Source organism: Urocitellus parryii, chromosome 5, assembly GCF_045843805.1.
Source record: "Urocitellus parryii isolate mUroPar1 chromosome 5, mUroPar1.hap1, whole genome shotgun sequence".
NCBI lineage: Eukaryota > Metazoa > Chordata > Mammalia > Rodentia > Sciuridae > Urocitellus > Urocitellus parryii.
Genome location: NC_135535.1, coordinates 26454307 through 26466855, shown reverse-complemented (window position 1 = coordinate 26466855; position 12549 = coordinate 26454307).

The window sequence follows — 12549 nt, the reverse complement described above, 5'->3', positions numbered from 1 at the left end:
TACAAGGAAGGCTTTATTATTTCCATTACCTTTAAAATGAAAAACTACGGCTCAGAGGTAATGAGAACTTGAAAATGAGAACTTCAAATAACCAGAAGTCTGAAATGGGTTGTTCTGTGATAGAAGAACCTGAGAAGGTTAATGACACTGGACAAAGATGATTTCAGAATATTTTAGAAAGGGCCCGGGATAATTCACCCTTCTAGGAAAAAAAAAAAAAAGGCAAAGCAGCTGTTAGAAGCACGCAAATCTAGATGAGCGCAGTTGCAAACTCCTGTAATCCCAGGGGCTTGGAAGGTTTATGATGAGTTCAAAGCCAGCCTCAGCAACTTAAGCAGGCCCTGAGCAACTCAGTGAGACCCTATCTCTAAATAAAATACACATACACACACAAAATACACACACACACACACACACACACACACACACGCAAAAAATGGTGAGGTGACTGGGCGCAAGCCTGCAAGCCTGTAATCCCTGCTGGGGGGGGTGGGGGGTGAGACGAGAGAGTTCAAAGCCAGCCTCAGCAACTGTGAGATGCTAAGCAACTCAGTGAGACCCCTCTAAATAAAATTCAAAATAGGGCTGGGGATGTGGTTCAGTGGTCAAGTGCCCCTGGGTTCAATCCCTGGTACCAAAAAAAAAGTATGCAAATCTGCAATTTGGGCTGGGCTTGGAAAGGAAGACACATCTTTGCTCCATGCTGCATTCTATGGTTCAAATCTGGAATGTCCCCCTAAACTCCTGAATTGAAAGCATGGTTTCTAAAGCAATAAGTTTCAAAGGTAGGACTTTTAGGAAATGATTAGATCATGAGGGCTGTAACTTCATCAGGGGATGATCCATTTTTATGGATTAATAATTTGCATGAACTACTGAGTTTAACTGCAGGCAGGTGTGTGGCTGAAGGAAGAGGGTCACTGGGGGTGTTCCCTGGAAGAGTTATCTTTTCCCAATCTCTTTCCCTCTCCTTCTCCCTTTCCCTCTGTGTCCCTGTCTCTCACTCTCTCTCCTTCCCAGCTGACATGAGCCCAGCAACTTTCCTTTCTCTCACTTGGGACCCAGAACAATGGAGTAGGCTGACTGTGGACTAAGACCTCTGAAGCCAAGAGTCCAAATAAATCTTTCCTTCTCTAGGTTATTCTTATCAGGTGTTTTGGTTCCAGCTACAAAATGGCTGACTAATACAATGTGTCAGCCTGGACAATTGACAGGGGCCAGAAGATCTACTTCCATGATGCCTCACAGGTCTGGCAAGTCCTTGCTGGCTGTTATTCCATTTCCATGAGGGCCTCTCCCTGGTGTGTCATGACTTCCCCACTGCAAGATTGCTGGGTTCAAGAGTGAGTGGTATAACAAACAAAAGTAGAAGCTGAATTGCCACTTTTGACCTAATTGTGAAGTTACACCGCATCACAATCGCCACAATCTAGTGGTCAACCAGCAACAAACAAAAGCTACCTAGTTTCAAGGGTAGAGAAGAGGAGTTCACTTGAAAGGGGAGTGGCAAGATTCTAGAAACTGAGGCCAGGTTGTGGCTCAGTGGTAGAGGTCTCAACTAACACACGTAAGGCTCTGAATTCAATCCTCAGCACCACATAAAAATAAATAAATAAAATAAAGGTATTGTGTCCATCTGCAACTAAAAAAAAATTTTTTTTAAAAAAGATTCTAGAAACTAGCAGACTATGTGTGATGGAAGGTTTAGTTGTAGACAACTTTAGAAAACACAAACAGCCACATGTACAACATTTGTCAGAGTATATTTATAGTCATCTACCTTTGCATCACCTAGGGTGCTAGTAAAATAAAAGCATTTCCAGAGCCTTTCCTCCAGAGATGTAAATTCTCCAGTCTGTATGTAAACCTGAAAATCTGCATTTATTATTTTGATATATCTCAGCATTTGTGTGTGTGTAAGTGGTACTGTTGGTCAAACCCAGTGCATCATACATGCTAGGCAAGTGTTCTAACAGTAAGCTACATCCATCCCTTTTTAGTTTTTATTTATTTATACTTTTTTTTTTTGATACCAGGGATTGAACTCAAAAGCACTCAGTCACCACTGAGCCACATCCCCAGTCCTTTTTTTGTGTTTTATTTATAGAGACAGGGTCTCACTGAGTTGCTTAGTCTTGCTGTTGCTGAGGCTGGCTTTGAACTCGTGATCCTCCTGCCTCAGCCTCCTGAGCCACTAGGATTATAGGCCTGTGCTACTCTGTCTGGCTTATTTATATTCTTATTTTATTTTTGTTTAGTTATTTATTTTGGGTACCAGGGATTGAACGCAGAGGCACTTAACCATTCAGTAATGTCCCCAGCCCTTTTAATTTTTTTATTTTGAGTCAGAATCTTGCTAAGTTTCTTAGGGCCTTGCTAAATTACTAAAGCTGGCTTTGAACTTGTAATCCTTCTGCCTCAGCCTCTGGAAATGCTAGGATTCCAGGCATGTGCCACCATGCCCAGCTATAGTATTTATTTTGAAACAAGGTCTTACTAAATTTCTCAGGCTGGCCTCAAATTTGTGATCCTCCTGCCTCAGCCTCCTCAGAAACAAACTATAGGTGTGGGCCATGCCATTGTAGTAATAGTATCTTAACATTTGAAAATAAAAGATTTTTGGAAAGCAAGAACCCCCAAAAAAGTATAAACAAAGTGTTACTGATTGTTTATTTTGCCTATCATCTATCAGAACAGATAATGACTACCACATAGATTAAGAATGAGGACTCTGGAGCCTCCGCCTGAGTTTGAAAACTTACATTTTGCTTAATTTCTTCATCCTTAATTTTCTTCACCTATAAAATACATACAACTTCATGTAGTTGTGAAGTTGAAATGACACAATATATAAAGTACTAGGAACAATACTTAGCCCTTAGTAAGTGACATTATTGTAATTTGGTAGAAACAGATATCATTTTCTTTAGGAAATCAAATTTTAAAAGCTTGACAGTATAACTTTGGCAAAGATTCGTTTGATGGTATGAAATTCTCTTAAAACGTTAACACTTTTAAAATATATTTTTTGTCACATTTCTTCTAATTATTTTCGCTGTTCTTTTCCCCTTTGAGAACTGTTCACACTAGAGTCATCTGGAAAATGAAATCTAAACCTCAAGTTCATGTTAATCCTGTAGCACAGAATATATTCTAGATGAATAGATTGCCACAGGGCTGAGATGGGGGTTATTCTCAATTAAGAAGGCTGGTTTAGAAACCTGATTACTATATTCAATATAGAGATAGAGAGCAAAATATTGATGGGGAGGGAAGATAAGTCAGAGGATACCAAGTAGCCAATTTGTAGGGTGAATAAATCTAGAGATCTAATGCATAACATGAGGACTGTAGGTAATAAATAAATTGTGCTGTATATGGAATTTATGCTACTAAAATGAGTAGATTTTAGTTGCTTCACCATAGAAGTGAAATAAAAACATGAATTAACCAGTGTGATCAAGAATATGTTCATTTACTTCACTATAGTAATCTTTTTACTACATATATGTATCTATAGGTATTTATATGCCTTTATAACATCATGTTATATGCCTTAAACATATATAATAAAATTTAGTTTTTTGACTGCACAGATGTTATCCCCCTCCCCTGCCACCTGGTGCTACGGTTGAAACCCACAACTACTAAGTAAGCACTATAAATTTGAGCTATATTCTCAGCCTAAGAAGCATATTTTTTTTTTACAGAATTTTATTTATGCAGGGTGTGATGGTGCATGCCTAGAATCCCATTTGGGAGGCTAGGGCAAGGAGGACTGTGAGTTCAAAGCCAGCCTCAGCCTTAGAGAGACTCTAAGCAATTTAGCAAGACTCTGTCTCAAAAGAAAAAATAAAAAAGGGCTGGGGATGTAGCTCAGCAGTTAGGCACACTTGGGTTCAATCCCTGGTATCAAAAAAAAAAAAAAAAAGAATCGTATTTACTATATCCATACAATATGGATTAAATAAGTATACCTTAAAAACAAATTTAATCCATTTCTTCAGGGAAGAAGTATTGAGTAGCTGGAGAACAGAGATAAAAAGGGGAACTTTACTGGGTTAGTAAGCTTTCTGTTACTAGGCCAAACGCCTGAGATAATGAACTTTAAAAGAGGAAAGTTCTATTTTGGTTCACAGTTATGAAAGTTTCACTCCATGGTCAGTTGGCCTGTTGCTTTGGGACATGTGGAGAGTCAGTTATCTCATGACAGGAGCACACAGCAGAGGAAACTGCTCTTTTCATGCCATTAGGGAAGAGGAGGGGCTCATGTCCTGATGTCCCCTTCAAGGGAACACGTCTTGATTGAAAACATCCCACTAAGATGGACCTCTTTAAGTTTCCACCACCTGCCAATATCATGGCTGGGGACCAAGCCTTTACTACTTGGGATCCGAGGGGGCACTCATCCAAAATTTAGCATCTGTCAGCCTCAGTCACACACACACACACACACACACACACTTGTAATCTAGTAACTCTGGAGGCTGAGACAGGAAGATCTCAAGTTGCCAGCCTGGGCAACTTAGTGAGACACTGTATCAAAATAAAAAACATTGTTTTAGAAAAGGACTGGGGGATTGCTTCTGGCCTTTTGGCTAAGATCAAGTGTAGAAAAGGAATGAGGGTATGGCTCACCAGTAAAGCACCACTGGGTTCAATCCCCAGTACCAGGGGGGAGAAAAAACACCAAAAAATAGCATCGATATTCATAACTTTTGAATTTTGAGCCATGTGAATGTTACTTATTCAAAACATAAAATATTAATTCACTAAGTTCACTAATTCCAATAGTCTACTCTAAAAAGTATTCAAATTTCTTTCAGTACTGATGAAAATGGTATAAGATATTCAAAACAGCAGAAAGGTGATAGTCCATGGTATTGAATAAACGATTACAGTAGCCAGACAGCTCTGCTATACTGAAAAGTGCTAGGTAGAATTCTTATATATATATATATATATATATATATATATATGAATATATTCTTCTTAGGTAGAAGTGCTAGGTAGAATTTTTATATATATATAAAAGCTCTCTATCATGCTTCACTCTTATTTCTTTCCTGTCTCTCTTCCTTCTGGATCTCAAACTGCAGTTGCCTTTGCAATATGATATAGAAAAAGAGCAAGCTAGCAGTAGCCCACGCTTGTAATCCCAGTGGCTAGGGAGGCTGAGACAGGAGGATTGCAAGTTCAAAGCCAGCCTCAGCAATGGCAAGGTGCCAAGAAACTCAGTGAGACCCTCTCTCAAATTAAATACAAAATAGGTCTGGGAATGTGGCTCAGTGGTAGAGTGCCCGTGAGTTCAATCCTTGGTAGACTCCCTCAAAAAAAAAAAAAAAAAAAAAAAAAAGAAAAAGAGCAAGCTACAACGCAGGAAGGAATTAGAGGAGTTTTGTTCTATGCAAATAACTTACTCCCATGAACACTATTTTACTGCCCGCTGCTTCTTACTCCTCCCTCACCCCAAATATTCCACATTTTCCACTTTAGTCCCACAATAGCACATGCATAAGTACTATTTACTCTACAGTCAATAAGTTAGGACATTCATGACTGACCTCCTCAGCATCAGGGATCTTCTCCATCTTGGTCCCCACTGTATCCCTACCATAGGGTCTGAACGTGGGGGCTCTCAAAAAATATTTGTCAAGGGAATTGGTCCATGAATTCAGGCTAAAAATAAATCTGTGGTTGACACAGATTCATGATCCATAAGTCAGCACTTACAGAAACACAGGATGTTTATGTTCAACCCTAAACTTTTCAGCTTGACTTCCTGAAGGGTAACAAAGCTTTTCTATAAACTGTCTTATCCTTTGCAAAGACAAAACAGTAGATCAGTTTGGAAAATGATAGATCAGTCACCTTTAATAGAGGCCTTGTTTTGGTTCACAAGCAAGAGTCATCAGGCAGAAGTATTTGTTTACAAGTTCCCTCATTGTTTCTTGCAGAGTAGGGAAACTGTTTGGTAGGCGATGCAGACAGAGGTATCTGTGAGAGGAGGGTTCATGAATACTGACTCAGGCAGGCAGTGGGTGGGGAAGAAGAAAAGGCTGAACAATGATTTAAAAGAAAAAAAAAATGCCTGCTGCCTTATATTGAGGCCTCCAACATAAGTAGTTGAGCACCTTATGAAATGTTAACCAACACAAGGCCAATGTGTAAGAACCTGAGTAGGGATGGTTGGGGTCATCAGCTGTCCCTGAGGAACTTTATTTTCAAGATAGAAGGACCTGGGGGAAGATAAGAGCCAGGAGATTCAAAGTAATAAAGTCTTACCTTTGTTTAGTGCTTTATGCTTTAGAAAGTGGTTTTGAATGCTTTCTCCCCCAAGGAGAACCTTTAAGTGCTGTACCACGGGGGTGATTCTGTAGAGTACCTCACTGACTCTACCATGTTCCTACAAAGGTAAATGGAGAGATGTTCCACATACACATTTGTCTCCTTTCTCTGGGCCAGTTCCCAATGGAAACAGGGTTCCAGAGGATGACTCAAAATATTTGGCCAGAAGCCTGGCAAGAACAGGTAAAAGCAGGGCTTTTTTCCCTGCTTCTGTGCACCACCCTTTCAGGTTCCCAGCACTGTTGGTATGTCATGTCTTTGGACTTCTGCCTGTGACTGCATACTCAGCCTGCCCAGCCCAGGCTGTGCTCTCATCAACTGCCACCTGGTGTACCTGCCCAAGTTTGTTCTCAGTGCCCTCCCATCACCTTTCTTCTTCCCCCGCGATTGCCTGTGTATCTCGAGGCCTATCTATTTCTCACATCCTTCTTAGTTGCATCAGTATGGGCAGGAACTGTCTGCCTAGTTCTAATATGGTTAGAAAAGTTTCTGAACGCTTTGTTTTTCTTCCGAGTACCATCATTTAAGATCAGATATACTCCAGAGCAGAGTTTTTCAAACTTTGGAGTGATTTCCAACTTCAGAGGCTGTTAAACACACAGGTGAAGGGACCCCACCCAAGATCTGGTGAGTTCAAGGCCTCCAGCATACAAGCATGGAAGGCCCCAAAGCCTGGGAGTCAATGTCATATTATCTGATCCCATCAAGAAAAAGAAAACTGTTCCATCAACAACCTTGATTTGCACTTTACTTATTCCTGTTTATCCAAACTCTTCCAAACTATACCAGTATCTGTCTTCCTGCTTATCAAATTCTCTTGGTTCAATTGTTAGATACTTCAGAATCTTGGGGTTTAAGTTGGCCCTCAAATGTTCAGCATTCTAGATTGTAGGATGGGTGGGGAATAAGTAATACCCACTTTTCCCTCCTGAAATTATAACAAGTTGGAAGATTACATGCAGGATTCAATAGACAGAGATCAAAATATTGCCTTCATTATTAACAGAGCTGATTGGAGAATATAACTCTAAATCTACAGTGGTCTGGCTTGATAATATTCCCCACAATAGTACCTATGCAGGCATAGCCACCCAGTCACTTAGCACAACCAGACACCTACAGTCCCCTTAACCCAGGGCAGAACAAATGGAAATGTGAGAGGGCACAAGGCAAGAAGAAGAAGACAGAATAAAGAAGAAGGAAGAAAAGGAGAAGGAGGGAGTGAAAAAGGTAGAGGAGGAGGAGGACATAGAGAAAGGGGAGAGGAGAAGGAGTGGGGAAAAGGAGAAAAATAAGTAGAGAAGGGGCTAGGGGTGTAGCTCAGTTGTACAGAGCCAGCTTAGTATTCATAAGACCCTGAGCTCAGTCCCCAGCACTGGGGAGGGATGGGGGAGAAGGAGACAGCAAGAATCTAAGCAGACCCAGTTCATTTTTCAGTCCACTAATCAGAAAACATAATCCTTTTCTAATCATAAAACCACTTGACTCTGACTTGGTTTCCAAAGGACAAGGTTTTGTTGTTGTTGTTGTTGTTTGTTTTGATACCGGGGATTGAATTCAGGGACACTCGACCACTGAGCCACATCGCCAGCCCTATTTTGTATTTTATTTAGAGACAGGGTCTCATTGAGTTGCTGGCTTTGAATTCGAAATCTTCCTGTCTCAGCCTCCTGAGCTGCTGGGATTATAGACTTGCGCCACCGCGCCTGGCTGGACAAGTTTTCTTAACCTACTGTTGACTTTCTAACACAACTCCTTAAAGGCAATCCCAGACCACAGACTGAACAATCTTTCTGTTGCTTTGTTGTTTTTGAGATGCTGGGGGATTGAACCAGATCTTCACACACACTATGGAAGTGCTCTACCAGAGCTGCATCCCTTAGCCCCTCACTGTGATACGTTGTATCACTGTATTTTCTCTAATGCCATGATTTTCACATTTTACTGCCTTTTGCCATGAAGTTCCCAGCTCCGTTGCCTGCTGGTTTCTCATTTTCTTCCATGAAGTCTTCTCATCCTCTTCAAAACACATGATGTGTACATGATGTGCTAACAAATGTCCACTTCTAATAATGGTTACCTATTTTCCTCGACACACCGTGCACCCCTTCAAGGCAAGGAGCACCATCTTTTTTACTGTGTATTTGGTGGTAACATAATGTCTGTCATATGTTCCCTTCTTCCCACCTTCATTAATTCTCTGCCTATGATATACTAGACCCTACCTAGGAACTGTTTTTTTTTTTTTTTTTAATGAACAAGATAGGATATCTAATCAAATTCTGTTAGTCTTTGATCTTATATTCTAATAGGGAAAACACATTTAAACGAATTAATTCAATTTGATGTGACAAATTTTGAAACTGAGCTATTCTTATATATTATTATTATTATTATTTTGGTACTGGGAATTGAACTCAGGGGCACTTGACCACTGAGTCACATCCCCAGCCTTTTTTTGTATTTTATTTAGAGACAGGGTTTCATTGCATTACTAGTGAAAATTGCTTTTTGCTGAGGCTGGCTTTGAACTCATGATTCTCCTGCCTCAGCTTCCCAAGGCACTGGGATTACAGGCGTGCGCCACTGTGCCCGGCTATATATATTCTTATATATAGTATATTATTACAGTGAGGACCATGTATAAGATATGAAGAAGGCTTCATCCAGTCAATTATTCAATAAACATTTAATGAGTGCCCACTAAGTGAGAGGCACTATAACAGATTCTGTAGGCAAAATGATGAGCAAAATCAAACTGGAACTATCCCTATGGGCAGGGGATAGAGACATATCAATGAAATTACCGCAAAATTTTATTTTAGTCAGGGTTTTGGGTTTCATATATAGAAACTGACTCAGGCTAACTTAAACAGAAAAGGAAGACATGGGATAAGAAACAGATCTGGTATTCAGGAGCTGGATGAGGGAGAGAACCAGGGGACTCACCTCCATTGTTGGCCACTCCTCCCCTGCCCTCTTCTAGGTACGGTGTTCCTGAGTCCAGAGCTCTTGGATTTGTTTAGATTTCCATTTCTGATTTGGGTGGGCTGATGGATACAGAAGTCCAGGGTCTAGCTGCACGTTATACCAACTTTCAAACATTCCATCAGTTTTCAGCCTCCTTGTCACATGCCTTCCTAAACACTTGGTTAATTTCTAAGCCTTGGTGCAATCTGCAGGTTTGACCTTTGCTGTATTCTGCCAAGTCAAGTGCCTCCTGTCTATGCTGGTTTCCACTCCTCTCTCATTGCCCTCATTGAAAGATGAGGGCAAAAACATCTATATGTTGATGTATTTCAGTGTCTTTGAGGCAGCTTCCCTGTACAAGGAGAGCATTCACAGATTGGTTTTATTTATTCAAGTAACTTCAACTATTGAAGTCTAGTTAGTCTTAAGCTTTCAAGTTCAATTAATAAATTTTATTAATCTATTTACAAGACTAGCAACTACAGTAATACGGGAGTCAATTAAATATCTATACCCATTTAAAATTGTATCTGTAAATTTAACGTGTTCATATTTCAAGTTCTTCAACTTTCTGATAAATACTTCCAAGTACCTAAATAATTCTTATAAATTTAAAATATAAATTTAAATATCATGACTGTTATGGTTTGGATCTGGAATATCCCCCAAAAGCTCATGTGTTGAAGGTTTAGTCCCCAACGTCACACTTTCCAGATGTGAGAATTTGAGGAACTGATTAGATCATAAGCGTTCTAACATCTCAGTGGATTAATTCATTGATGGTTTCACAAGTTGATGACATTATTGGGAGGTGGTGGAAATTATAGGAGGTAGGGCCTAATTGGAGGAAATAGGTCACTGGGAGTGTGCCCTGGAAGGGTATTTCTTGTCATCTGCCCCTTTACCGCCCCCCCCCCCCCGGGCTTTCTGGCCACACGAAGTACTTAAATACAGAATGTACATAGTGTATATATATATATAAACACACACACATACATATATACATATTATTTGTGTGTGTTTGATTTATTGAAGTATATCAAACCTATCAAAGACTCCTAATAATACTATTGTCCAGTTGGGTTTGAGAATACAACACCAATGTACACTATATCCATATTTATATCTGTATATCTATATCTAAGTCTCAGATTAGTATCTGGAGTAGGGGACAGTCTTGTGGGACTGAGCCTTAATTCATAGGAGAGAGGAAGAAAAGAGATCAGGGTAATCAGTCTCTGTAGTACTCCTGTAAGTGTAAGGGATGGGCGAAACGTCGGAGGAAGAGACCACAAGAGACTGGCTTCATGCAATAAGCATTAGGGGATTTTTATTGAGGATCCGATTCAGCGCGCTGAGACTCTAGGCTCACTCAAGACGCGAGAGCAGCCCAGAGCCCAGAGCAGGGGTTGAACAATGCTTAAGTACACTTTTGGGGGAGGGCGGGGACTTTACATACATCACAGTCTCCTTTAACAAATCACCATACATGGCGGGGAAAATCAAACAACAATTCTTAGACTTGATTAGTACATTCATTGGCGGGAACAAGGCTGGCTGGAGTGATAGGTCTTTCCTAAGGAGGGGGTTACATTTAAACTGATTGGTTCGGGCCCTGAATGTCTACGTGACAAGCAGCACAGGGTCTTGAATGCTTACATGAGGAATTACATAGGATCCCAGGCCATAAATCAACTTAAATGGCCAGTAGGGCCTTGTCTTAACTGCCTCAGGAATTTAACCCATGCTTTGCAGTTTAGAAACTTTACCCTTTCATAAGGTCACCTCATGACAGCTATGTTATTCATCTGAAGATTACTGCTTCTCTCAAGAAGTCTGGCAACTAGTGCCTCTCTCTCTGCAGGCCTGGGTAGTATAACTAAGTGGGGGTTAACCACTACCACTTGTGATTCCCATGTATATCACTCATATCTCTGTGAAGAATCTCTCCTGGAATTATTCCAGCTTGAGTGTGTCATCTGTTTTCTGCTGGGACCCTAAGACACACCAACTTCAAGTTAGAAATCGTTACTGTTTATTTTAAACTAAACTTACTTTTTCTTTTTCTTGGTACTGGGGATTGAATCCAGAGGTGCTTTACCACTGAACTACATCCCCAGCCCTTTTTGTTTTGAGACAGGGTCTCACTAGGTTGCTTAGAGCCTTGCTTAGTTGTTGAGGTTGGTCTTGAACTTGCCTCAGCCTTCCTAGCTGCTGGGATTATAGGCATGAGCTGCTGCACCCAGATATTTTTTTTTATTTTTAATTACATTTGTTATATTATTGCTGATAGTCAAAAGGGAAAGATTTTATTTGAATGCCTTAAAATAAGATATCTCCTTAGGGTAGATGTTCATAAAAGTTTGTTATTCAAATTTTTATTAAGCACCTAAACGTACAATTTTAGCTAGCATGGAGTGCTTACTGCATGCCAAGTATCTTGCTAAGCATTTTTTAAAAAATATTTATTTATTTATTAGTTCTCGGTGGACACAACATCTTTGTTGGTATGTGGTGCTGAGGATCGAACCCGGGTCGCAGTCATGCCAGGCGAGCGCGCTACAGCTTGAGCCACATCCCCAGCCCCTTGCTAAGCATTTTTCGTACTTTCTGTTTTTTGATTCACTTAACAATACTATGGAGTAGAGAACATCATTATTATTCACCTTTCACAAAGAAAAAACTGAGACTCAAAAAAATTAAATAAATAAATTGCCTAAAACAACATAGATAAGAAGTGGGGAATCAAGATTAAAATTAGGCAGATGGAGCCTCAGAATTCATTTGATAACCTCTATACTGCCTCCCTAACATTAGCTGAGCTCATAGGAGTTATTCAGATGAGAAGTAAGATGGTCCTATATATAGTAAGGTTTTAGCTTAAGGGTAGAGAAGATATAAATGTAAGTCCCATTTGGAGTGTTCCTAATACAGCTTTTGAAATGAAAGTAAATTATAAATTGTGATCTGAATTATAGTTAATAATGTGGAAGAACTTACATTTTCACCAGTAGTAATCTTTTTTAAATGTTTTATTAGTTATTGTTGAACCTTTATTTATTTATTTGTTTATATGTGATGCTGAGAATCTAACCTAGTGCCTCACACAGGCTAGGCAATTACTCTACCACTGAGCCACAGCCTCAGCTCTTTCTAGTGGTAATCTTTTAATTTTTTAATTTTTATTTGGTACTGGGGATTGAACCCAAAGATGCTCCACTGAGCTCAGTT